This window comes from Oncorhynchus clarkii, chromosome 15, assembly GCF_045791955.1.
Source record: "Oncorhynchus clarkii lewisi isolate Uvic-CL-2024 chromosome 15, UVic_Ocla_1.0, whole genome shotgun sequence".
Lineage (NCBI taxonomy): Eukaryota > Metazoa > Chordata > Actinopteri > Salmoniformes > Salmonidae > Oncorhynchus > Oncorhynchus clarkii.
Window position 1 is genome coordinate 2235769 of NC_092161.1, and position 24731 is coordinate 2260499.

Genomic DNA, 24731 nt, shown 5'->3' on the forward strand with positions numbered 1-24731 from the left:
TGAGCATAGCCTTGCTATTGAGAAAGGCCGCCGTAGGCAGACATGGCTCTCAAAAGAAGACAGGCTATGTGCACACTGCCCACAAAATGAGGTGGGAACTGAGCTGCACTTCCTAACCTCCTGACAAATATATGACCATATTAGAGACACACATTTCCCTCAGATTACACAGATCCACAAAGAATTAGAAAACATAGTCCCATATCTACTGGGTGAAATTCCACATTGTCCCTTCGCAGCAGCAAGATGTGTGACCTGTTGCCACAAGAAAAGGGCAACCAGTGAAGAACAAACACCATGTTAAATATACAACCCATATTTATGCTTATTTATTTTCCCTTTTGCATTTTTGTACATCGTTACAACACTGTAGATATACATAATATAACAATAGAAATGTCTTTATTCTTTTGGAACTTGTGTGAGTAATTTGAACTGTTAATTTTGTATTGTTTATTTCACTTTTGTTAATGATCTATTTCACTTCCTTTGGCAATGTTAACATGTTTCCCATGCCAACAGAGCCCTTGAATTGAATTGAAATTGATAGAGAGAGAGAGAGAGAGGTAGAGAGAGAAGAAAAGAGAGAAGGATAGAGAGAGGGGGAAGTAGAGAGAGGGATAGAGAGAGGGATAGAGAAAGGGAGAAGTAGGGAGAGTGATAGAGTGAGGGATAGAGAGAGGGAGAAGAAGAGAGAGAGAAGTAGAGAGAGGGAGAAGTAGAGAGAGGGATAGAGAGAGGGAGAAGTAGAGAGAGAGATAGAGAGAGAGAGAGGGATAGAGAGAGGGAGAAGTAGAGAGAGGGAGAAGTAGAGAGAGGGAGAAGTAGAGAGATGGATAGAGAGAGGGATAGAGAGAGGGAGAGGTAGAGAGAGGGAGAAGTAGAGAGAGGGATAGAGAGAGGGAGAAGTAGAGAGAGATATATAGAGAGGGATAGAGAGAGGGAGAGGTAGAGAGAGGGAGAAGTAGAGAGAGGGAGAGAGAGAGGGATAGAGAGAGGGACAGAGAGAGGGATATAGAGAGGGAGAGAGAGAGGGATAGAGAGAGGGATAGAGAGAGGGAGAGAGAGAGGGAGAGAGAGAGGGAGTAGTAGAGAGAGATAGAGAGAGGGAGAAGTAGAGAGAGGGATAGAGAGAGGGAGAAGTAGAGAGAAGGAGATGTAGAGAGAGGGAGAAGTAGAGAGAGGGATAGAGAGAGGGATAGAGAGAGGGATAGAGAGAGGGATAGAGAGAGGGAGAAGTAGAGAGAGGGAGAAGTAGAGAGAGGGAGAAGTAGAGAGAGAGATCGAGAGAGGGATAGAGAGAGGGATAGAGAGAGGGAGAAGTAGAGAGAGGGAGAAGAAGAGAGAGGGAGAAGTAGAGAGAGGGAGAAGAAGAGAGAGGGAGAAGTAGAGAGAGGGATAGAGAGAGGTATATAGAGAAGGAGAGAGAGAGGGAGAAGTAGAGAGATGATAAGGGTTGTGATCCCACCACTCCAGTCCCTGTAAAGACATGCCACGTTTCAGGCTGTTTGATCCAAGGACCCAGCATGAGAACTTCTAATCACAACACACCTCAACAAACAGGACCCACGCTGGAAACTTTCCCAGCATCAAATCTGTGTGGAAAATTAGCCTCAGGCTACATCGTTGTTTAGCTTCATTATAAATTAGCCTCAGGCTACATCGTTGTTTAGCTTCATTATAAATTAGCCTCAGGCTACATCGTTGTTTAGCTTCATTATAAATTAGCCTCAGGCTACATCGTTGTTTAGCTTCATTATACATTAGCCTCAGGCTACATCACTGTTTAGCTTCATTATAAATTAGCCTCAGGCTACATAGGGGTTTAGCTTAGGTATAAATTAGCCTGAGGCAACATAGGGGTTTAGCTTAGGTATAAATTAGCCTGAGGCAACTTAGGGATTTAGCTTAGGTATAAATTAGCCTCAGGCAACATAGGGGTTTAGTTTCATTAGCCTCAGGCTACATAGACATTTAGTTTCATTAGCCTCAGGCTACATAGACATTTAGTTTCATTAGCCTCAGGCTACATAGGGGTTTAGCTTCATAAAACATTGCCTTAGCGTTCATAGAGGTTTCAGCTTAATTATAAGTTAGCCTCAAGCTACATAGTGGTCTAGGTTCAGTATAAATTAGCTTCAGGCTACATATGGGTTTAGCTTCATTATAAATTATCCTCAGGCTACTTATGGATTTAGCTTCATTAGAAAATGTATGATGTGAAATAGTGTGGTTGAAAACAAATGATCTTCCTTCCACTTGTGTGTTTTGTTGTAATGGTTGAGATTTAAACCGTAGGTCTTTGTAGGTGGTGGTTGAGGTTTAATCCGTGGGTCTTTGTAAGTGGTGGTTGAGATTTAAACCGTAGGTCTTTGTAAGTGGTGGTTGAGATTTAAACCGTAGGTCTTTGTAAGTGGTGGTTGAGATTTAAACCGTAGGTCTTTGTAAGTGGTGGTTGAGGTTTAATCCGTGGGTCTTTGTAAGTGGTGGTTGAGGTTTAAACCGTGGGTCTTTGTAAGTGGTGGTTGAGGTTTAAACCCTAGGTCTTTCGTGGAGTTCTAGTGACCGAGAGCCTGAAGGAATACTGTTTCTCAACCACTAAACAACTACACATATATTTAGGTAAATTATATTTGACTAAAAACTTTTCGTTAAAGAGTTACAGTGGAACGTAAGGAAGATAAAAGGTGGAAAAGACAAGACTGCTGTTTTTACTTGCTTGGGATCAGTTTCAGAGTTTTTGGTTAATTCATTATTTTAAAACCATCCAAGAAAAGCATGGGCAATTTGATGTCACCGTGTTGCCAACATGTATTTAGTAGTTCTGAACTGGAGTTCCAGTCTGATGTCACCGTGTTGCCAACATGTATTTAGTAGTTCTGAACTGGAGTTCCAGTCTGATGTCACCGTGTTGCCAACATGTATTTAGTAGTTCTGAACTGGAGTTCCAGTCTGATGTCACCGTGTTGCCAACATGTATTTAGTAGTTCTGAACTGGAGTTCCAGTCTGATGTCACCGTGTTGCCAACATGTATTTAGTAGTTCTGAACTGGAGTTCCAGTCTGATGTCACCGTGTTGCCAACATGTATTTAGTAGTTCTGAACTGGAGTTCCAGTCTGATGTCACCGTGTTGCCAACATGTATTTAGTAGTTCTGAACTGGAGTTCCAGTCTGATGTCACCGTGTTGCCAACATGTATTTAGTAGTTCTGAACTGGAGTTCCAGTCTGATGTCACCGTGTTGCCAACATGTATTTAGTAGTTCTGAACTGGAGTTCCAGTCTGATGTCACCGTGTTGCCAACATGTATTTAGTAGTTCTGAACTGGAGTTCCAGTCTGATGTCACCGTGTTGCCAACATGTATTTAGTAGTTCTGAACTGGAGTTCCAGTCTGATGTCACCGTGTTGCCAACATGTATTTAGTAGTTCTGAACTGGAGTTCCAGTCTGATGTCACCGTGTTGCCAACATGTATTTAGTAGTTCTGAACTGGAGTTCCAGTCTGATGTCACCGTGTTGCCAACATGTATTTAGTAGTTCTGAACTGGAGTTCCAGTCTGATGTCACCGTGTTGCCAACATGTATTTAGTAGTTCTGAACTGGAGTTCCAGTCTGATGTCACCGTGTTGCCAACATGTATTTAGTAGTTCTGAACTGGAGTTCCAGTCTGATGTCACCGTGTTGCCAACATGTATTTAGTAGTTCTGAACTGGAGTTCCAGTCTGATGTCACCGTGTTGCCAACATGTATTTAGTAGTTCTGAACTGGAGTTCCAGTCTGATGTCACCGTGTTGCCAACATGTATTTAGTAGTTCTGAACTGGAGTTCCAGTCTGATGTCACCGTGTTGCCAACATGTATTTAGTAGTTCTGAACTGGAGTTCCAGTCTGATGTCACCGTGTTGCCAACATGTATTTAGTAGTTCTGAACTGGAGTTCCAGTCTGATGTCACCGTGTTGCCAACATGTATTTAGTAGTTCTGAACTGGAGTTCCAGTCTGATGTCACCGTGTTGCCAACATGTATTTAGTAGTTCTGAACTGGAGTTCCAGTCTGATGTCACCGTGTTGCCAACATGTATTTAGTAGTTCTGAACTGGAGTTCCAGTCTGATGTCACCGTGTTGCCAACATGTATTTAGTAGTTCTGAACTGGAGTTCCAGTCTGATGTCACCGTGTTGCCAACATGTATTTAGTAGTTCTGAACTGGAGTTCCAGTCTGATGTCACCGTGTTGCCAACATGTATTTAGTAGTTCTGAACTGGAGTTCCAGTCTGATGTCACCGTGTTGCCAACATGTATTTAGTAGTTCTGAACTGGAGTTCCAGTCTGATGTCACCGTGTTGCCAACATGTATTTAGTAGTTCTGAACTGGAGTTCCAGTCTGATGTCACCGTGTTGCCAACATGTATTTAGTAGTTCTGAACTGGAGTTCCAGTCTGATGTCACCGTGTTGCCAACATGTATTTAGTAGTTCTGAACTGGAGTTCCAGTCTGATGTCACCGTGTTGCCAACATGTATTTAGTAGTTCTGAACTGGAGTTCCAGTCTGATGTCACCATGTTGCCAACATGTATTTAGTAGTTCTGAACTGGAGTTCCAGTCTGATGTCATCGTTCTACCAGTTTGACTGCAGTGAGATGATGTTTTTAAACCACAAGATGGCATCACAACTTTACTGGGAAATTCTGAAACGGAATGTCCTTCACTTTGACCTTTCTAAATGCTGTGTACAGCAAATGCTACAGTACAGCATCCACCCATACAGACAGGCAGAATGGGAGAGGTACCTCTCCCATTCTGCCTGTCTGTATGGATGCTACAGTACCTCTCCCATTCTGCCTGTCTGTATGGGTGGATGCATAACCGCCCTGATGCATTAAGTGAAACCCCAAGCAGCAAGCAATGCAGGTGTAGAAGCACGGTGGCTAGGAAAAACTCCCTAGAAAGGCCAAAACCTAGGAAGAAACCTAGAGAGGAACCAGGCTATGTGGGGTGGCCAGTCCTCTTCTGGCTGTGCCGGGTGGAGATTGTAACAGAACATGGCCAAGATGTTCAAATGTTCATAAATTACCAGCATGGTCAAATAATAATAATCACAGGCAGAACAGTTGAAACTGGAGCAGCAGCACGGCCAGGTGGACTGGGGATAGTAATGACATTTCTCTGAGTGTTTTTCTTTTGTTAATGATTTTACCAGCGGAGGTGCTGTAAATTTGAATATAAATATAATAATAATAATATAAATTTGAATATAAATATATTAATTTGATGAAACGAGAAGAAGAAAAACATTTACTTGTTTTTTTTTGTTTTTTTGAAGGAGGCAAAAAAAAGGACAACGTTTGAAATAGTGTGTAAGAATAAACTCAGAACTCAAAATGACATCCTACTATTTCATTGAGATAATATTGAAAAATCCCACTCATTCACTGGAAATTTCCACACGTGAAAAAAAAATCCACATCGTTCTGAAACTACAGTAGCTGTCAGAGTCAGACATCCACATACAGTCTCCTTCATAATTATTGGTACTTTTGATAAAGATGAGCAAAAACATACACTTTACAAAACAAATACCGAGCTATACTGTACACTGAAAAAAAAGAGAAAATTATATTATTTTACACTAATAGAATTGTTCAGAGAAAGAGATTTAGTTAAAAAGGCTAAATAAATAATAATGAAAAGATGGACAGATTGATGGATGTCCAAATTATTAGCTAAATTAAATATTTGTACTGAAAGCATAAGCTACAGCTAGCTAGCACTGCAGTGGATAACATGTGGTGGGTAGTTGACTCAAAGAGAGAGAAAGACAATAGATGAACAGCTTTGAACTAATGCATGTCTTAAAAAATGAAGGATAAGCGCGGGAAAGAGTGATCAGGGGTGTGTGTATTCATTCGGGCCGATTCGTTGAACAACTTTTCTGAAATGGAAGCAAATGGAACCAAACGCGGATAAACATACCTGACTTTGCAGAATAGAAAATCTCGTTTGCAACTTTTGGACTAATGATTACAAAAGCTATGCTTTTGCCGTAAAGCCTTTTTTGAAATCTGGCAAAATCTGGCAACGCAGTTCGATTACCAAGATTCTAAGCTAAAGAATCATGTATGACACTTGTATTTTCATGAATGTTTAATATTGTATTTTGAATTTGGCGCACTCCGATTTCACTGTATGTTGTCGAATTTGACCCCGCTAGTGAGATCTTCTCGCTAAGAGGTTTTAACCTACTGGATCGGTGTTCCTTTACCGAGACAATTGTTGCTAATGTGCGCTAATGTGACTAGAATGACATTGTAAGCAACAGCAAACTTTCCAGGACATAGACATGTCTTATATTGGCAGAAAGCTTAAATTGTTGTTAATCTAATAACTGCACTGTCCAATTTACCGTAGCTATTACAGTGAAAAAATACCATGCTGTTGTTTGAGGAGAGTGATTTTCTGGATTTTTTTTTCTCATTTTCTCTGTCATAGTTGAAGTGTACCTATGATGAAAATTACAGGCCTCTCTCATCTTTTTAAGTGGGAGAACTTGCACAATTGGTGGCTGACAAAATACTTTTCTGCCCCACTGTATGTATGTATGTATGTATATAAACTATCTATATACTATCTATATATACTGTATATACTATATATATATCTCTATATATCTATAGATACTGTATATACTATATATATCTATATACTAGCTAATTATACTGTATATACTATATATATCTATATACTATCTATATATACTGTATATACTATATATATCTATATACTATCTATATATACTGTATATACTATATGTATTATATATATCTAAATACTATCTATATATACTGTAATTTACAGCTATTTAATCATGTCTATTAATTAATCAGTTAACAAGTCTCAATGATATTATGATGTTGAGGCTGAAGCTGATTCTGCTTTAAAGCTCAAATAAAGTAACAACTACACGTCTGAAAGAGAGCCGACAGTCTAAATAATCGAGTTAGAGAGAAAATAGATTAATTAAAGTAAAGTCCATATGTCAAGCTGCTGTTCAGAGAGGAAAAGCTCATACCTGTGGCTGTGAACCGGTGAGCTGCCGATGCTTCAGAGAAGGAGGGATACAGAGAGATCTGAAGGAGGGAGAGATGGAGAGAGGGAATGAGGAAGAGAGGATGTGCGAGAGAGAGAGGGGGGGAGAAGGGTGGAGAAAAAGAGAGGGAGAGAGAGAGAGAGAGAGAGAGAGAGAGAGAGAGAGAGAGAGAGAGAGAGAGAGAGAGAGAGGGGGGGAGAAGGGGGGAGAAAGAGAGAGGGAGAGAGAGAGAGAGGGGGAGAGAGGGAGAGAGAGGGGGGGGAGAAGGGGGAGAAAGAGAGAGGGAGAGAGAGAGAGACTTCAGTTCCAGTGGTGCTGTTCCTGATAGCGATACTGACACCGGTCACAACAGCCCCCTCCCCCTTCCATATTTACACACCACTCTCCACTCCTATTATTGTGTCTCTCTCTCCCCCCTCTCACTCGCTCTTCTTCTTCTCTCCTCTTCTCTAGTTCTATAGTTTTAACAGAATACTGGACAGCCTCTAGTTCTGTGGTTCTAACAGAGGACTGGACAGACTAGTTCTGTGGTTCTAACAGAGGACTGGACAGCCTCTAGTTCTGTGGTTCTAACAGAAGACTGGACAGCCTCTAGTTCTGTGGTTCTAACAGAAGACTGGACAGCCTCTAGTTCTGTGGTTCTAACAGAAGACTGGACAATCTCTAGTTCTGTGGTTCTAACAGAAGACTGGACAGCCTCTAGTTCTGTGGTTCTAACTTAGCCCCTTTCTATATCTAACAGTGTCCTCTGGCAACATGGGTCTCCTTAGAGATGTTGAGCCCGGACCTGACACAGACCAGAAACAGCTTTGCCACCCTGGACCCAGAGGTTCCAGCGCCTTCTTCCTTGTAGGCTTCCCAATCAAGATCGGATCCGGAGGTACCTGAGTCTTCATCCTCTGTTCTGTCACCCTCTCCGGTGGATTCTACCTCGTGTTCAGATCCTCGGAGCTTCTACCCTCATCAGACCGTGAGGCTGCCTGATAGACCGGCCCATTGAACACCACCAGCTATCATCATAGGCAGCTCTATGGTGAGAAACATCTCGGGCCCCAAGGCAAAGATCCTGTTCAACACAGGATCACGAGTACAGGACAGGACAGGCTTCTGACTGTTCTACCACAGATGCCGGGAGTTGACAGTGTCGTAGTCCATGTGGGATCAAAAAACAACATCAGGAGGGCTAGATCGGAACATCTGAAATTTGAATTTAAAGAACTGATTTTAGCATTAAAAGACTCCAAAAAACGGGCAGTCATTTCAGGTCCAGTACCATCGTTGGGCCGCGGGTGTGGAAGATTCAGCAGGCTACTAGCCTTACACATCTGGCTAAAAGATTATTGTAGCTCTGCTGTCACTTTTATTGACCAAATTATGAAAGACAAGAATTGTACTTTTGAATTCCGTAAAGGCAGTGTGGAAGATGTGAACACATTATTGTTATCTATCAACAATGACAATCCACCGGGTTCTGACAATCTGGATGGAAAATTACTGAAGATAATAGCAGACCATATTGCCACTCCTATTTGCCACATCTTCAAGTTAAGCCACTAGAGAGCATGTGACCTCAGGTTCTGGAGGGAAGCTGAAGTCGCTACACAAAAATAGTAAAGCCGCCTTTACTGTCTCAAATAGCCGACAAGTCCTCAACTGGCAACTTCATTAAATAGTACCTGCAAAACACCCGTCTCAATGTCAACAGTGAAGAGGCGACTCCGGGATTCTGGCCTTCTAGGCAGAGTTGCAAAGAAAAAGTATTATCTCAGACTGGCCAATCAGTAGAAAATATTAAGATGGGCAAAATAACACAGACGACTTGTGAGGCATTTGTTTCTCAAACTTGACACTCTAATGTACTTGTTCTCTTGCTCAGTTGTGCACCGGGGCCTCCCACTCCTCTTTCTATTCTGGTTAGAGACAGTTTCTTGGAAATTTCTTGCATGGAATAGTTATCATTTCTCAGAACAGGAATAGACTGACGAGTTTCAGACTAAAGGTATTTATTTCTGGCCATTTTGAGCCTGTAATCGAACACACAAATGCTGTTGCTCCAGATACTCAACTAGTTTAAAGAAGGCCAATTGTATTGCTTCTTTAAGCAGGACAACAGTTTTGAGCTGTGCTAACATCATTGCAAAAGGGTTTTCTAATGATCAATTAGCCTTTTAAAATGATAAACTTGGATTAGTTAACACAACGTGTCATTGGAACACAGGAGTGATGGTTGCTGATAATGGGCCTATGTAGATATTCCATAAGAAATCTGCCGTTTCCAGCTACAGTAGTCATTTACAACATTAACAATGTCTACACTGTATTTCTGATCAATTTGATGTTATTTTAATGGACAAAAAATGTACTTTTCTTTAAAAAACAAGGACATTTCCAAGTGACGCCAAACTTTTGAACGGCAGTGTAGGTATTCCTCTTGTCCAAATGGGATAGTTCAGTTTGATGGCGATAGCATCGTCTGTGGACCTATTGGGGCGGTATTCAAACTGAAGTGGGTCTAGGGTGACCGGTAAGGTGGAGGTGATATGATCCTTGACTAGTCTCTCAAAGCACTTCATGATGACAGAAGTGACTTTCTAATCATTTAGTTTAGTTACCTTTGCATTCTTTATACAGGAAATATGTTGGTCATCTTGAAGCATGTGGGGACAAGACCCATAGCGTTCAAGGGAGAAAGACAGCTGTATGTGAACTCTGACATTTGTACTGCTGTACCTCCACCACACGCCCCCCTCTCTCCCTGGTCTGTCTCCCCTGTCTGGTACAGGTACCTCCACCACACCCCCCTCTGTTCACCGTCTGCCCTGGTCTGTCTCCCCCTGTCTGGTGCAGGTGCCCCCACCACACTCCCCCTCTCTCCCTGGTCTGTCTCCCCCTGTCTGGTACAGGTACCCCCACCACACTCCCCCCTCTCTCCCTGGCCTGTCTCCCCCTGTCTGGTACAGGTATCCCCACCACACTCACCCCTCTCTCCATGGCCTGTCTCCCCCTGTCTGATACAGGTACCCCCACCACACTCACCCCTCTCTCCCTGGTCTGTCTCCCCATGTCTGGTACAGGTACCCCCACCACACTCCCCTCTCTCTCCCTGGCCTGTCTCTCCCTGCCTCGTACAGGTACCCCCACCACACTCCCCTCTCTCTCCCTGGCCTGTCTCCCCCTGTCTGGTACAGGTATCCCCACCACACTCACCCCTCTCTCCCTGGCCTGTCTCCCCCTGTCTGGTACAGGTACCCCCACCATGCTGTCCCTGTCCTCTGCCATGCCTTGATTGTATTACTGTTGATGATATCTGGAAATGTGCATGTACAGTGCCTTGCGAAAGTATTCGGCCACCTTGAACTTTGCGACCTTTTGCCACATTTCAGGCTTCAAACATAAAGATATAAAACTGTATTTTTTTTTTGTGAAGAATCAACAACAATGAAGTGGAACGACATTTATTGGATATTTCAAACTTTTTTAACAAATCAAAAACTGAAAAATTGGGCGTGCAAAATTATTCAGCCCCTTTACTTTCAGTGCAGCAAACTCTCTCGAGAAGTTCAGTGAGGATCTCTGAATGATCCAATGTTGACCTAAATGACTAATGATGATAAATACAATCCACCTGTGTGTAATCAAGTCTCCGTATAAATGCACCTGCACTGTGATAGTCTCAGAGGTCCGTTAAAAGCGCAGAGAGCATCATGAAGAACAAGGAACACACCAGGCAGGTCCGAGATACTGTTGTGAAGATGTTTAAAGCCGGATTTGGATACAAAAAGATTTCCCAAGCTTTAAACATCCCAAGGAGCACTGTGCAAGCGATAATATTGAAATGTAAGGAGTATCAGACCACTGCAAATCTACCAAGAAGTCCCTCTAAACTTTCAGCTCATACAAGGAGAAGACTGATCAGAGATGCAGCCAAGAGGCCCATGATCACTCTGGATGAACTGCAGAGATCTACAGCTGAGGTGGGAGACTCTGTCCATAGGACAACAATCAATCGTATATTGCACAAATCTGGCCTTTATGGAAGAGTGGCAAGAAGAAAGCCATTTCTTAAAGATATCCATAAAAAGTGTTGTTTAAAGTTTGCCACAAGCCACCTGGGAGACACACCAAACATGTGGAAGAAGGTGCTCTGGTCAGATGAAATCAAAATTTAACTTTTTGGCAACAATGCAAAACGTTATGTTTGGCGTAAAAGCAACACAGCTCATCACCCTGAACACACCATGCCCACTGTCAAACATGGTGGTGGCAGCATCATGGTTTGGGCCTGCTTTTCTTCAGCAGGGACAGGGAAGATGGTTAAAATTGATGGGAAGATGGATGGAGCCAAATACAGGACCATTCTGGAAGAAAACCTGATGGAGTCTGCAAAAGACCTGAGACTGGGACGGAAATTTGTCTTCCAACAAGACAATGATCCAAAACATAAAGCAAAATCTACAATGGAATGGTTCAAAAATAAACATATCCAGGTGTTAGAATGGCCAAGTCAAAGTCCAGACCTGAATCCAATCGAGAATCTGTGGAAAGAACTGAAAACTGCTGTTCACAAATGCTCTCCATCCAATCTCATTGAGCTCGAGCTGTTTTGCAAGGAGGAATGGGAAAAAAATTCAGTCTCTCGATGTGCAAAACTGATAGAGACATACCCCAAGCAACTTACAGCTGTAATCGCAGCAAAAGGTGGCGCTACAAAGTATTAACTTAAGGGGGCTGAATAATTTTGCACGCCCAATTTTTCAGTTTTTGATTTGTTAAAAAAGTTTGAAATATCCAATAAATGTCGTTCCACTTCATGATTGTGTCCCACTTGTTGTTGATTCTTCACATAAAAATACAGTTTTATATCTTTATCTTTGAAGCCTGAAATGTGGCAAAAGGTCGCAAAGTTCAAGGGGGCCGAATACTTTCGCAAGGCACTGTACACCCTGGCCCATCTACTGTTGCCAGCCCCTGAACCCTACCTGCCTGTAACCTAAGTTGTCTCCTGGCCTCTTACACTAAGTCTGAATTTGTCCTGCTAGGTGACTTAAACTGGGACCTGCTTAAACCACCTGACCAAGTCCTAAAGCCATGGGACTCCCTAAATCTTTTTTTCAATTATTACCAATCCCACAAGCTGTCCTCGACGTTATCCTCAAAAATGATCTTGATAGGTATCAGACTGGTGTTTTCTGTAATGACATTAGTAATCACTGTTTTACAGCCTGTGTTCGTAATGGCTGCTCAGTGAAACAACCTGTCCTAATTTGTCATAGACACTTGCTAAAAGAAACTTTAATGAGCAAGCCTTCCTTCATGACCTGGCCACTGTAAAATGGTATAGAATCAGCTTGATCCCTGTCAAAGACCTTTTAAAAAATATGTATATTTTCAGTGATATTGTTAACATTTATGCCCTTATAAAGAAAATGAGAATTAAAAACAGGTTCAACCCCTGGTTTGATCTGGCAGAGTTACTCCATCTCAAGAATTTGTATTTGGCAAAAGTCTAAGCACACGCATACTGAGTGTTGGCGATGCAGGTGTCCTTTGTGTATTTGTTTTCTCTCCTTCTGCCCTAGTCACAGGCGGCAGTCATCAGTCGCCAATCAGTCGCCAATCTGAAGACACACCTGCTCCGTTTCCCTTACCCAATCACATCCCCTTTCCCTTGTTTTAAAATAAACCCAACAGTTGTCTCTAGAGTTATCTCTCTTTTGTTTTTGCACCTACATCTCACATTGTCCATTATCATGTGAGTATGTATTGTTGTGGTGTATGGCTGTTTATGATTGTTTGTTTTGTTGGTGGGAAAATGGGGATACCAAGCCAAGTTGCCCATGGGCATACATTACCCATAGGAAAACTAGTTAGAACTGGGAAACTAGTTAGAACTGGGCGGACCACTCACTGTATTTTATTGGTTAGTTAGCTAGCTGTTCATGAAGCAGGCTAGACTAGCTTAGGTTAAAAAAATACATATATTAGTTCTTTATGTTACGGGTCTCGTTTCCTTCCCCCCCTAGAATGCAGGGCCAAAGGGGTTCGTAACACTGATGCTGACTGGCTCTCGTTCAGGCAAATTAGAAATAAGTGCACTCAGGCTATCCGGGAGTCCAAAGTTAGTTACTTTAAGGAACAGTTCTCTCTCTGTGGATCTAACCCCAATAAGTTATTGAAAATGGTTAAAGACCTGGAGAATAAACCCTACTCCTCATAGCTGCCCATGTCCCTTAAAGTTGATGATGTGGTTGTTACTGAAAAGAAGCACATCGCTGAGCTTTTTAAATCATAACTTCAGGATTCCTTTTTGACTAAGCCATGCCTCCTTGCCTGTTCCAACACTTTCTCATCTCCCACCCCTTCTAATGCGACTGTCCCTGATGCTCCTCCCTCTTTTTCCCCTGCCCCGCTACAAAGGTTCTCCTTGCAGGCAGTCACTGAGTCTGAGGTGCTAAAGGAGCGCCTTAAACTTGACCCCAAAATTATACATCTAGGTCAGATGGTTTAGACACTTTCTTCTTCCCCTATCATTGCCAAGCTTATCTCCAACCTTTTAAACCTGTCTCCTCTCTCTGGGGAGGTTCCCATTGCTTGGAAGGCAGCCACAGTTCGTCCTTTATTTAAAGGGGGCGATCAAGCTGATCCTAATTGTTATAGGCCTATTTCTATTTTGCCCTGTTTATCAAACGTGTTTGAAAAACTTGCCGAAAATCAATTGACTGTCTTTCTTGATGTTTATAGTATTCTCTCTGGTATGCAATCTAGTTTCATGTTATGGATTTGTCACTGAAACCTTAAAGGTCCTCAATGATGTCACCACTGCCCTTGATTCTAAGCAATGTTGTGCTGTTATTTTTATTGACTTGACCAAAGCCTTTGATACGGTAGACCATTCCATTCTTGTGGGCTGACTAAGGAGTATTGGTGTCGCTGAGGGGTCTTTGGCCTGGTTTGCTCACTATCTCTCTCAAAGAGTGCAGTATGTAAAGTCAGAACATCTGCTGTCTCAGCCACTGCCTGTCACCAGGGGTGTACCCCAAGGCTCGATTCTAGGCCCTACGCTCTTCTCAATTTACATCAACCACATAGCTCATTCATTAGGAAGCTCTCTTATCCATTTATATGCAGATGATACAGTCTTATACTCAGCTGGCCCCTCCCTGGATTTTGTGTTAAATGCTCTACAACAAAACTTTCTTAGTGTCCAACAAGCTTTCTCCAACATTAACCTTGTTCTGAACACCTCCAAAACAAAGGTCATGTGGTTTGGTAAGAAGAATGCCCCTCTCCCCACCGGTGTGATCACTACCTCTGAGGGTTTAGAGCTTGAGGTAGTTACCTCATACAAGTACTTGGGAGTATGGCTAGACGGTACACTGTCCTTCTCTCAGCACATATCAAAGCTGCAGACTAAAGTTAAATCTAGACTTGATTTCCTCTATCGTAATCGCTCCTCTTTCACCCCAGTTGCCAAACTAACCCTGATTCAGATGACCATCCTTCCCATGCTAGATTACGGAGACATAATTTACAGATCGTCAGGTAAGGGTGCTCTCGAGCGGCTAGACGTTCTTTACTATTCGGCCATCAGATTTGCCACCTCACTGCACTCTATACTCTTCTGTAAACTGGTCATCTCTGTATACCCGTCGCAAGACCCACTGGTTAGTTAATGCTTATTTCTAAAAAACCCTTAGGCCTCACTCCCCCCTATCTGAGATATCTATTGCAGCCCTCATTCTCCACATACAAGTCTTGTATTCTAGTTTATTTAGTTAATTAGTGGATCTTGTATTCTAGTTTATTTAGTTAATTAGTGGATCTTGTATTCTAGTTTATTTAGTTAATTAGTGGGTCTTGTATTCTAGTTTAGTTTGTTAATTAGTGGGTCTTGTATTCTAGTTTATTTAGTTAATTAGTGGGTCTTGAATTCTAGTTTATTTAGTTAATTAGTGGGTCTTGTATTCTAGTTTATTTAGTTAATTAGTGGGTCTTGTATTCTAGTTTAGTTTGTTAATTAGTGGGTCTTGTATTCTAGTTTAGTTTGTTAATTAGTGGGTCTTGTATTCTAGTCTATTTAGGTCATTAGTGGGTCTTGTATTCTAGTTTATTTAGTTAATTTGTGGGTCTTGTATTCTAGTTTAGTTTGTTAATTAGTGGATCTTGTAGTCTAGTGTAGTTTGTTAATTAGTGGATCTTGTCGTCCAGTTTATTTTATAAATTAGTGGGTCTTGCTGTCTATTTTAGTATATTAAATAGGGGAACAGCTAGGTAGCGGAACAGTTAGGTAGGGGAACAGTTGGGTAGTGAAACAGTTGGGTAAGGAAACAGTTGGGAAGGGAAACAGTTGGGTGGGGAAACAGTTGGGTAGGGAAACAGTTGGGTAGGGGAACAGTTGGGTAGGGAGACAGTTGGGTAAGGAAACAGTTGGGTAGTGAAACAGTTGGGTAGGGAAACAGTTGGGTAGGGAGACAGTTGGGTAGGGAAACAGTTGGGTAGTGAAACAGTTGGGTATAGGGAAACAGTTGGGTAGGGAAACAGTTGGGTAGGGAAATAGTTGGGTAGGGAGACAGTTGGGTAGGGAAACAGTTGGGTAGGGGAACAGTTGGGTAGGGAAACAGTTGGGTAGTGAAACAGTTGGGTAAGGGAACAGTTGGGTAGTGAAACAGTTGGGTAGGGGAACAGTTGGGTAAGGGAACAGTTGGGTAGTGAAACAGTTGGGTAAGGAAACAGTTGGGAAGGGAAACAGTTGGGAAGGGAAACAGTTGGGTAGGGAACAGTTGGGTAGGGAAACAGTTGGGTAGGGGAAACAGCTGGGTGAACAGATAGTATTTATGGTAAACGATGACACAGTGTACGGGAAGACAGAAGATTAGAGGCCTGTGTTCAACAGCTGTCTAAATATAATGAGGACTATGGTGTTTGTTGAGGTGACACTAGGAACCCTAATGTCCTCCAGAAATGGGTCTGATCAAGATGGGAATCCTAATGTCTTCCAGAAATGGGTCTGATCAAGATGGGAACCCTAATGTCCTCCAGAAATGGGTCTGATCAAGCTACCCAATACCCCCCCCCCCCCCAGACAGCTGTAATCCAAACACCCATCCACTCAAAGCTGACTCACCCTGGATACCAGAATGTTTTTGTTATCATTCCAATCCTTGCCACTCCTTGTCATACCAAACATGGTATAATAGCACAAACAGATCTGGGACCAGGCTAGAGCTGCCTCTCCATAACAGCCTGAGGCCCTGAGCCATCTCCAGGTTCATATATCAGCAGCCTGCTATAGGCCATGTAAAGAAAGTTTCCCTTTAACAAGCCTTGTATTTTCTCTGCGGAGGCGTCAGCAATGGTGTCAGGGACAAATCCCTCTGCTCCGCTCCACTGCAGTCAAGGGTCTGAAAATATTGACTGTTAGAGACCTCTGCTCTTATACTGGATGGGCTGGTGGTGTTAGTTTAGCTGGTGTTAGTTTAGCTGGTGGTGTTAATTTAGTAGTGGTGTTAATTTAGGTGGTGTTAGTCAAGCTGGTGGTGTTAGTTTAACTGGTGGTGTTAGTTTAGCTGGTGTTAGTTTAGCTGGTGGTGTTAGTTTAGCTGGTGGTGTTAGTAAAGCTGGTGGTGTTAGTTTAGCTGGTGGTGTTAGTTTAGATGGTGGTGTTAGTTTAGCTGGTGGTGTTAGTTTAGCTGGTGGTGTTAGTTTAGATGATGGTGTTAGTTCAGCTGGTGGTGTTAGTTTAGCTGGTTGTGTTAGTTTAGCTGGTTGTGTTAGTTTAGGTGGTGTTAGTTTAGGTGGTGGTGTTAGTTTAGCTGGTGGTGTTAGTTTAGCTGGTGGTGGTGTTAGTTTAGCTGGTGGTGGTGTTAGTTTAGCTGGTGGTGTTAGTTTAGCTGGTGGTGTTAGTTTAGCTGGTGGTGTTAGTTTAGGTGGTGGTGTTAGTTTAGCTGGTGGTGTTAGTTTAGCTGATGGTGGTGTTAGTTTAGCTGGTGGTGGTGTTAGTTTAGCTGGTGGTGGTGTTAGTTTAGCTGGTGGTGGTGTTAGTTTAGCTGGTTGTGTTAGTTTAGGTGGTGTTAGTTTAGCTGGTGGTGGTGTTAGTTTAGTTGGTGGTGGTGTTAGTTTAGCTGGTTGTGTTAGTTTAGGTGGTGTTAGTTTAGCTGGTGGTGTTAGTTTAGCTGGTGGTGGTGTTAGTTTAGATGATGGTGGTGTTAGTTTAGCTGCTGGTGGTGTTAGTTTAGATGATGGTGTTAGTTCAGCTGGTGGTGTTAGTTTAGATGGTGGTGTTAGTTTAGTTGGTGTTGTGTTGTTCGTTTAGCTGGTGTTAGTTTAGTAGTGGTCTACATACAGTATTGGGGGCCCAGTAGGCTGGTCAAAGTTGTGAAATACATAGGAATTATTTTGACATTTAGGATGAAGTGAACGCTGACTTGCAGTGAGAGCCACATGACTGGCAGGGAGAGTCACATGACTGGCAGGGAGAGCCACATGACTGGCAGGGAGAGCCACATGACTGTCACAGGACAGCCACATGACTGGCAGGGAGAGCCACATGACTGGCAAGGAGAGTCACATGACTGGCAAGGAGAGCCACATGACTGGCAGGGAGAGTCACATGACTGGCAGGGAGAGTCACATGACTGGCAGGGAGAGCCACATGACTGGCAAGGAGAGTAACATGACTGGCAGGGAGAGTCACATGACTGGCAGGGAGAGTCAAATGACTGGCAGGGAGAGTCACATGACTTGCAGGGAGAGCCACATGACTGGCAAGGAGAGTCACATGACTGGCAAGGAGAGCCACATGACTGGCAGGGAGAGTCACATGACTGGCAGGGAGAGTCACATGACTGGCAGGGAGAGCCACATGACTGGCAGGGAGAGTCACATGGGAGTCAATGTGTTGTTTATATATGAACAATACTCTTGGGCCGAGATGGAGAGAATGGTGGTCTGAACAAACTGGAGCTGTTAAATCCCTTAGGTGGGCTTTCAAAGCACATGACTACAGTAAGTGGTTGGTCACATGACTGGCAGGGTGAGTCACATGACTACAGTCAGTGGTTGGTCACATGACTGGCAGGGTGAGTCACATGACAACAGTCAGTGGTTGTTATGTCTGAGACATCTGAACTGGTAGCAGAGTAGGCCTAGTCATGTTATAGGAGTAGAGATGCAAAATGACCTTAAAGGTCCCAACTATTTCCAGAGCTCCTGGTTGGTGGACTCCACATTTCCTGCTTATTCACTCTGGGAACATTCCAACTGGAATTTATGGAAAGTTATTGAATATTTCCAATCGCTACAAACAGATACTTGATCCATCAGTGGGGATTTTTCTAGGTGTGTTTTCTGTCCTGAGTGGCTCTGGACCTGCTCGTTGGAGGATCTAGGTAAGAATAGCCAACAGGCGAAGGGACTGCCTAGTAAACTACCTGTTGTGGCAGGCAAAAATGGCAGTGTTGAAGACCAAAAAACACGAGATGCAGGGGGAGAGGTGAACGGACCCCAGAGTTGCTCGGGCTGCTGGGGGAGCTTGTACAAGTGCCTCCAGAAGGTATTCACATCCCTTTACGTTTTCCACATTTTGTTGTGTTTTAACCTGAATTTAAAATGGATGAAATTGAAACACACAATTTCCCATAATGTCAAAGTGGAATTATGTAAAAGAAGAAAAAAAAATCAACAAAGTCATTAAAAATGTAAAACTGAAATATCTTGAGTGAAAAAGTTTTCAAGGCCTTTGCTATGGTAAGCTAAAATAAGTTCAAGAGTACACATCTGGTTATCAAGTCACCTAATAAGTGGCATGGACTCACTCTGTGTGCAATAATAGTGTTGAACAAGATTTGTGAATACCTGCCTGATCTCTACCTATCGGTAGATATTTTTTTTTTATATACAATCAAATGCTTACTTACGAGCCCTTTCCTAACAATGCAGAGTTAAAAAGTAAGACAAGAACATGAAGAAAATAGTAACACAATAAAATAACAATAACATGGTTATATACAGGAAGTACCAGGTAATAACATGGCTATATACAGGGAGTACCAGGTAATAACATGGCTATATACAGGAAGTACCAGGTAATAACATGGTTATATACAGGAAGTACCAGGTAATAACATGGTTATATACAGGGAGTACCAGGTAATAACATGGTTATATACAGGGAGGTAATAACATGGTTATATACAGGGAGTACCAGGTAATAACATGGCTATATACAGGAAGTGCCAGGTAATAACATGGCTATATACAGGAAGTACCAGGTAATAACATGACTATATACAGGGAGGTAATAACACGGCTATATACAGGAAGTACCAGGTAATAACATGGTTATATACAGGGAGTACCAGGTAATAACATGGTTATATACAGGGAGTACCAGGTAATAACATGGTTATATACAGGGAGGTAATAACATGGTTATATACAGGAAGTACCAGGTAATAACATGGTTATATACAGGGAGTACCAGGTAATAACATGGTTATATACAGGGAGTACCAGGTAATAACATGGTTATATACAGGGAGGTAATAACAAGGCTATATACAGGAAATACCGGGTAATAACATGGTTATATACAGGAAGTACCAGGTAATAACATGGTTATATACAGGGAGTACCAGGTAATACCATGGCTATATACAGGGAGTACCAGGTAATAACATGGCTATATGCAGGGAGGTGATAACATGGCTATATACAGGAAGTACCAGGTAATAACATGGTTATATACAGGGAGGTAATAACATGGCTATATACAGGAAATACCAGGTAATAACATGGTTATATACAGGGAGTACCAGGTAATAACATGGTTACAGGGAGTACCAGGTAATAACATGGCTATATGCAGGGAGGTAATAACACGGCTATATACAGGAAATACCAGGTAATAACATGGTTATATACAGGGAGGTAATAACATGGTTATATACAGGGAGTACCAGGTAATAACATGGTTATATACAGGGATGTAATAACATGGTTATATACAGGAAGTACCAGGTAATAACATGGTTATATACAGGGAGTACCAGGTAATAACATGGTTACAGGGAGTACCAGGTAATAACATGGCTATATGCAGGGAGGTAATAACACGGCTATATACAGGAAATACCAGGTAATAACATGGCTATATACAGGCTAGATAATCCCCCACAAAGTACCCACAGAATATGGCTGCCTAAATACATACATCACCCATGTCACACCCTGACCTATCCAAGATAACAAGGAAAACAAAGATTACTAAGACATCATGTGACAGTTCTCTCAGAAAACACCAGTGACTCCTCTGTTTTTGGGTTAGTCTCATTGTCCTGTCTAGATACACTGTCACTGATACCACTGTTCATATATCCTGTCTAGGTACACAACAATACCCCTGTCCATATATTCTGTCTAGGTACACAACAATACCACTGTTCACATATCCTGTCTAGATACACAACAATACCACTGTTCAAATATCCTGTCTAGGTACACAACAATACCACTGTTCATATATCCTGTCTAGGTACACAACAATACCACTGTCCCTATATCCTGTCCAGGTACACAACCTGTCCATATATCCTGTCTAGGTACACAACAATACCACTGTCCCTATATCCTGTCTAGTTACACAACCTGTCCATATATCCTGTCTAGGTACACAACAATACCACTGTTCATATATCCTGTCTAGATACACAACAATACCACTGTCCATATATCCTGTCTAGGTACACAACAATACCACTGTTCATATATCCTGTCTAGATACACAACCTGTCCATATATCCTGTCTAGGTACACAACCTGTACCTATATCCTGTCTAGGTACACAACAATACCACTGTCCCTATATCCTGTCTAGGTACACAACCTGTCCATATATCCTGTCTAGATACACAACAATACCACTGTCCATATATCCTGTCTAGGTACACAACAATACCACTGTTCATATATCCTGTCTAGGTACACAACCTGTACCTATATCCTGTCTAGGTACACAACAATACCACTGTCCCTATATCCTGTCTAGGTACACAACCTGTCCATATATCCTGTCTAGGTACACAACAATACCACTGTCCATATATCCTGTCTAGATACACAACAATACCACTGTCCATATATCCTGTCTAGTTACACAACAATACCACTGTTCACATATCCTGTCTAGATACACAACAATACCACTGTTCATATATCCTGTCTAGATACACAACAATACCACTGTCCATATATCCGGTCTAGTTACACAACAATACCACTGTTCACATATCCTGTCTAAGTACACAACCTGTCCATATATCCTGTCTAGGTACACAACCTGTACCTATATCCTGTCTAGGTACACGTGGCTCTCCCTGCAAGTCATGTGACTCTCCCTGCCAGCCCATGTTTCATGAGCTGAAATAAAAGATCCCAGAAATGTTCCATACGAACAAAAAAGCTTATTTCTCTCAAATGTTGTGCACACATTTGTTTACATCCCTGTTAGTGAACATTTCTCCTTCGCCAAGATTATCCATCCACCTAACAGATGTGGCATATCAAGATGCGGATTAAACATTCCACAGGTGCACCTTGTGCTGGGGACAAAAAAGTTCACTCTAAAATGTGCAGTTTTGTCACACAACAGATGTCTCAAGTTTTGTGGAGCGTGCAACTGGCATGCAGACTACAGGAATGTCCACCAGAGCTTTTGCCAGAGAATGTAATGTTCATTTCTCTACCATAAGCCGCCTCCAACGTCGTTTAAGAGAATTTGACTGTACATCCAATCAGCATCACAACCACAGACCACGTGTAACCACGCCAGCCCAGGACCTCCACATCCGGCTTCTTCACCTGTGTCTTCTTCACCAGATGTCTGTTATAAATACCTTTTGTGTGGAAACATTTATTCTGATTGGCTGGGCCTGGCTCTATGAATTGATGTAAATTGACTGATTTGCTTATATAAACTGTAAGTCATTGAAATAGTTGACATTGTTGCATTCATATATCCTTGTTCAGTATAGTTACCTTCACACTCTCTCTCTGTCAGGGATGAGAGATATCTAATTTTTATTTTTTTGCATCGTTTGACCAATCTTTATATGTGGTACAGTAAAGTCTTCGACTACTAAAGTTTAAGGTACTCAAATACTAATACATTTCAGATAATGTTCACACAAGTAGGTTATATGTGCCTAACATATGGTATTGTATTCAGACACGCTCTACTTCTACAATGTTCACCAGTCTCTACTCTCCACCGTGTCTCTGTGGTGCCACCCAGTGGACAGATGTGAGAACAACATCATGAGACTCCAGCTTGACTGACTGACCAGTTTTCGCCTGTTTATCTCACCGATCTCTGTCTCTGTACTTGATGACTACGGAAATATATAAATCCCAGCACTCCCCTGTTTCTAATCAATCAATCAATCAGTTAATCAGATGTATTTATAAATCTCTTTTTTAATCAGCAGTTGTCTCAAATGGCTTGAACAGAAACCCAGCCTAAAGCCTCAAACAGCAAGCCATGCAGATGTAGAATCATGATGGATAGGAAAAGCTCCCTAGAAAGGCAGGAACCTAGGAAGAATCCTAGAGAGGAACCAGGCTCTGAGGGGTGGGCCAGTCCTCTTTTGGCTGTGCCGGGTGGAGATTATAACAGAACATGGCCGAGATGTTAAAACGTTCATAGATGGCCAGCAGGGTCAAATAATCATAATCACAGTGGTTGTAGAGGGTGCAACAGGTCAGCACCTCAGGAGTTAATGTCAATTGGCTTTTCATAGCAGAGCATTCAAAGGTTGAGGCAGCAGGTGCGGTAGAGAAAGAGACAGAGAGAGAGGGGGGAGAGAGAGAGAGAGAGAGAGAGAGAGAGAGAGGGGAGAGAGAGGGAGAGAGAGACAGAGAGAGGGAGAGAGGGGGAGAGAGAGAGACAGAGAGAGGGAGAGAGAGGGAGAGAGAGGGAGAGAGAGAGACAGAGAGAGGGAGAGAGAGGGAGAGAGAGACAGGGAGAGAGAGACAGAGAGAGAGAGACAGAGAGAGAGAGACAGAGAGAGGGAGAGAGAGACAGAGAGAGAGACGAGCACATGACACAGAATGGCTGCTGCCATCTTGTGGGATACAGAATGGCTGCTGCCATCTTGTGGGAAGGCATCTGAATTACATGAAACCATTGGACTTAGATAACTCAGGATGATTGTGTTATATGTACTACATTTAAACAAACCAATTCATTGTGTTTCAGTGATATCCCAAACATGAGCAATATCTACCATATGGGACATCTACATGCACAACAAAGTAGTGGCCTATGAACTTTACTGTAGGGCGTACCGTGGCTTAGGCCTATACAGACTGAACAGTCTACACTTTGTTAATTAGCTGACTGGGTTGAGTGTTAACCGTGATCAGACTACTGGAGTTAGATCAACATTCTGTACCATGTAGTTACCATGTTGTTACCATTCAGTTACCATGTAGTTACCATGCAGTTACCACACAGTTACCACACAGTTACCACACAGTTACCATGCAGTTCCCATGTAGTTACCACACAGTTACCATGTTGTTACCATTCAGTTACCATGCAGTTAGCACACAGTTACCACACAGTTACCATGTTGTTACCATTCAGTTACCATGTAGTTACCATGCAGTTAGCACACAGTTACCATGTTGTTACCATTCAGTTACCATGCAGTTACCATGCAGTTAGCACACAGTTACCACACAGTTACCATGTTGTTACCTTTCAGTTACCATGTAGTTACCATGCAGTTAGCACACCGTTACCATGCAGTTACCATACAGTTACCACACAGTTACCATGTAGTTACCATGTTGTTACCATGTAGTTACCATGTTGTTACCATTCAGTTATCAAGTAGTTACCATGTAGTTACCACACAGGTACCATGTAGTTACCATGTAGTTACCATACAGTTACCATGCAGTTACCACACAGTTACCATGTAGTTACCACACAGGTACCATGTAGTTACCATGTTGTTACCATTCAGTTACCATGTAGTTACCATGCAGTTAGCACACAGTTACCACACAGTTACCATGTTGTTACCATTCAGTTACCATGTAGTTACCATGCAGTTAGCACACAGTTACCACACAGTTACCATGTTGTTACCATTCAGTTACCATGTAGTTACCATGTTGTTACCATTCAGTTACCATGTAGTTACCATGTTGTTACCATGCAGTTAGCACACAGTTACCATGTTGTTACCATTCAGTTATCATGTAGTTACCATACATTTCCCATGCAGTTACAACACAGTTACCATGTAGTTACCATGCAGTTGCCATTTAGTTACTATGCAGTTACCACACAGTTACCATGCAGTTACCACACAGATACCATGTAGTTACCATGCAGTTACCACACAGTTACCATGCAGTTACCACACAGTTACCATGCAGTTACTATTCAGTTACCATACAGTTACCATGCAGTTACCACACAGTTACCATGTAGTTACCATGCAGTTACCATACAGTTACCATGCAGTTACTATGCAGTTACCATACAGTTCCCATACAGTTACCATACAGTTACCATGCAGTTACTATGCAGTTACCATGCAGTTACCACACAGTTACCATGTAGTTACCATGCAGTTG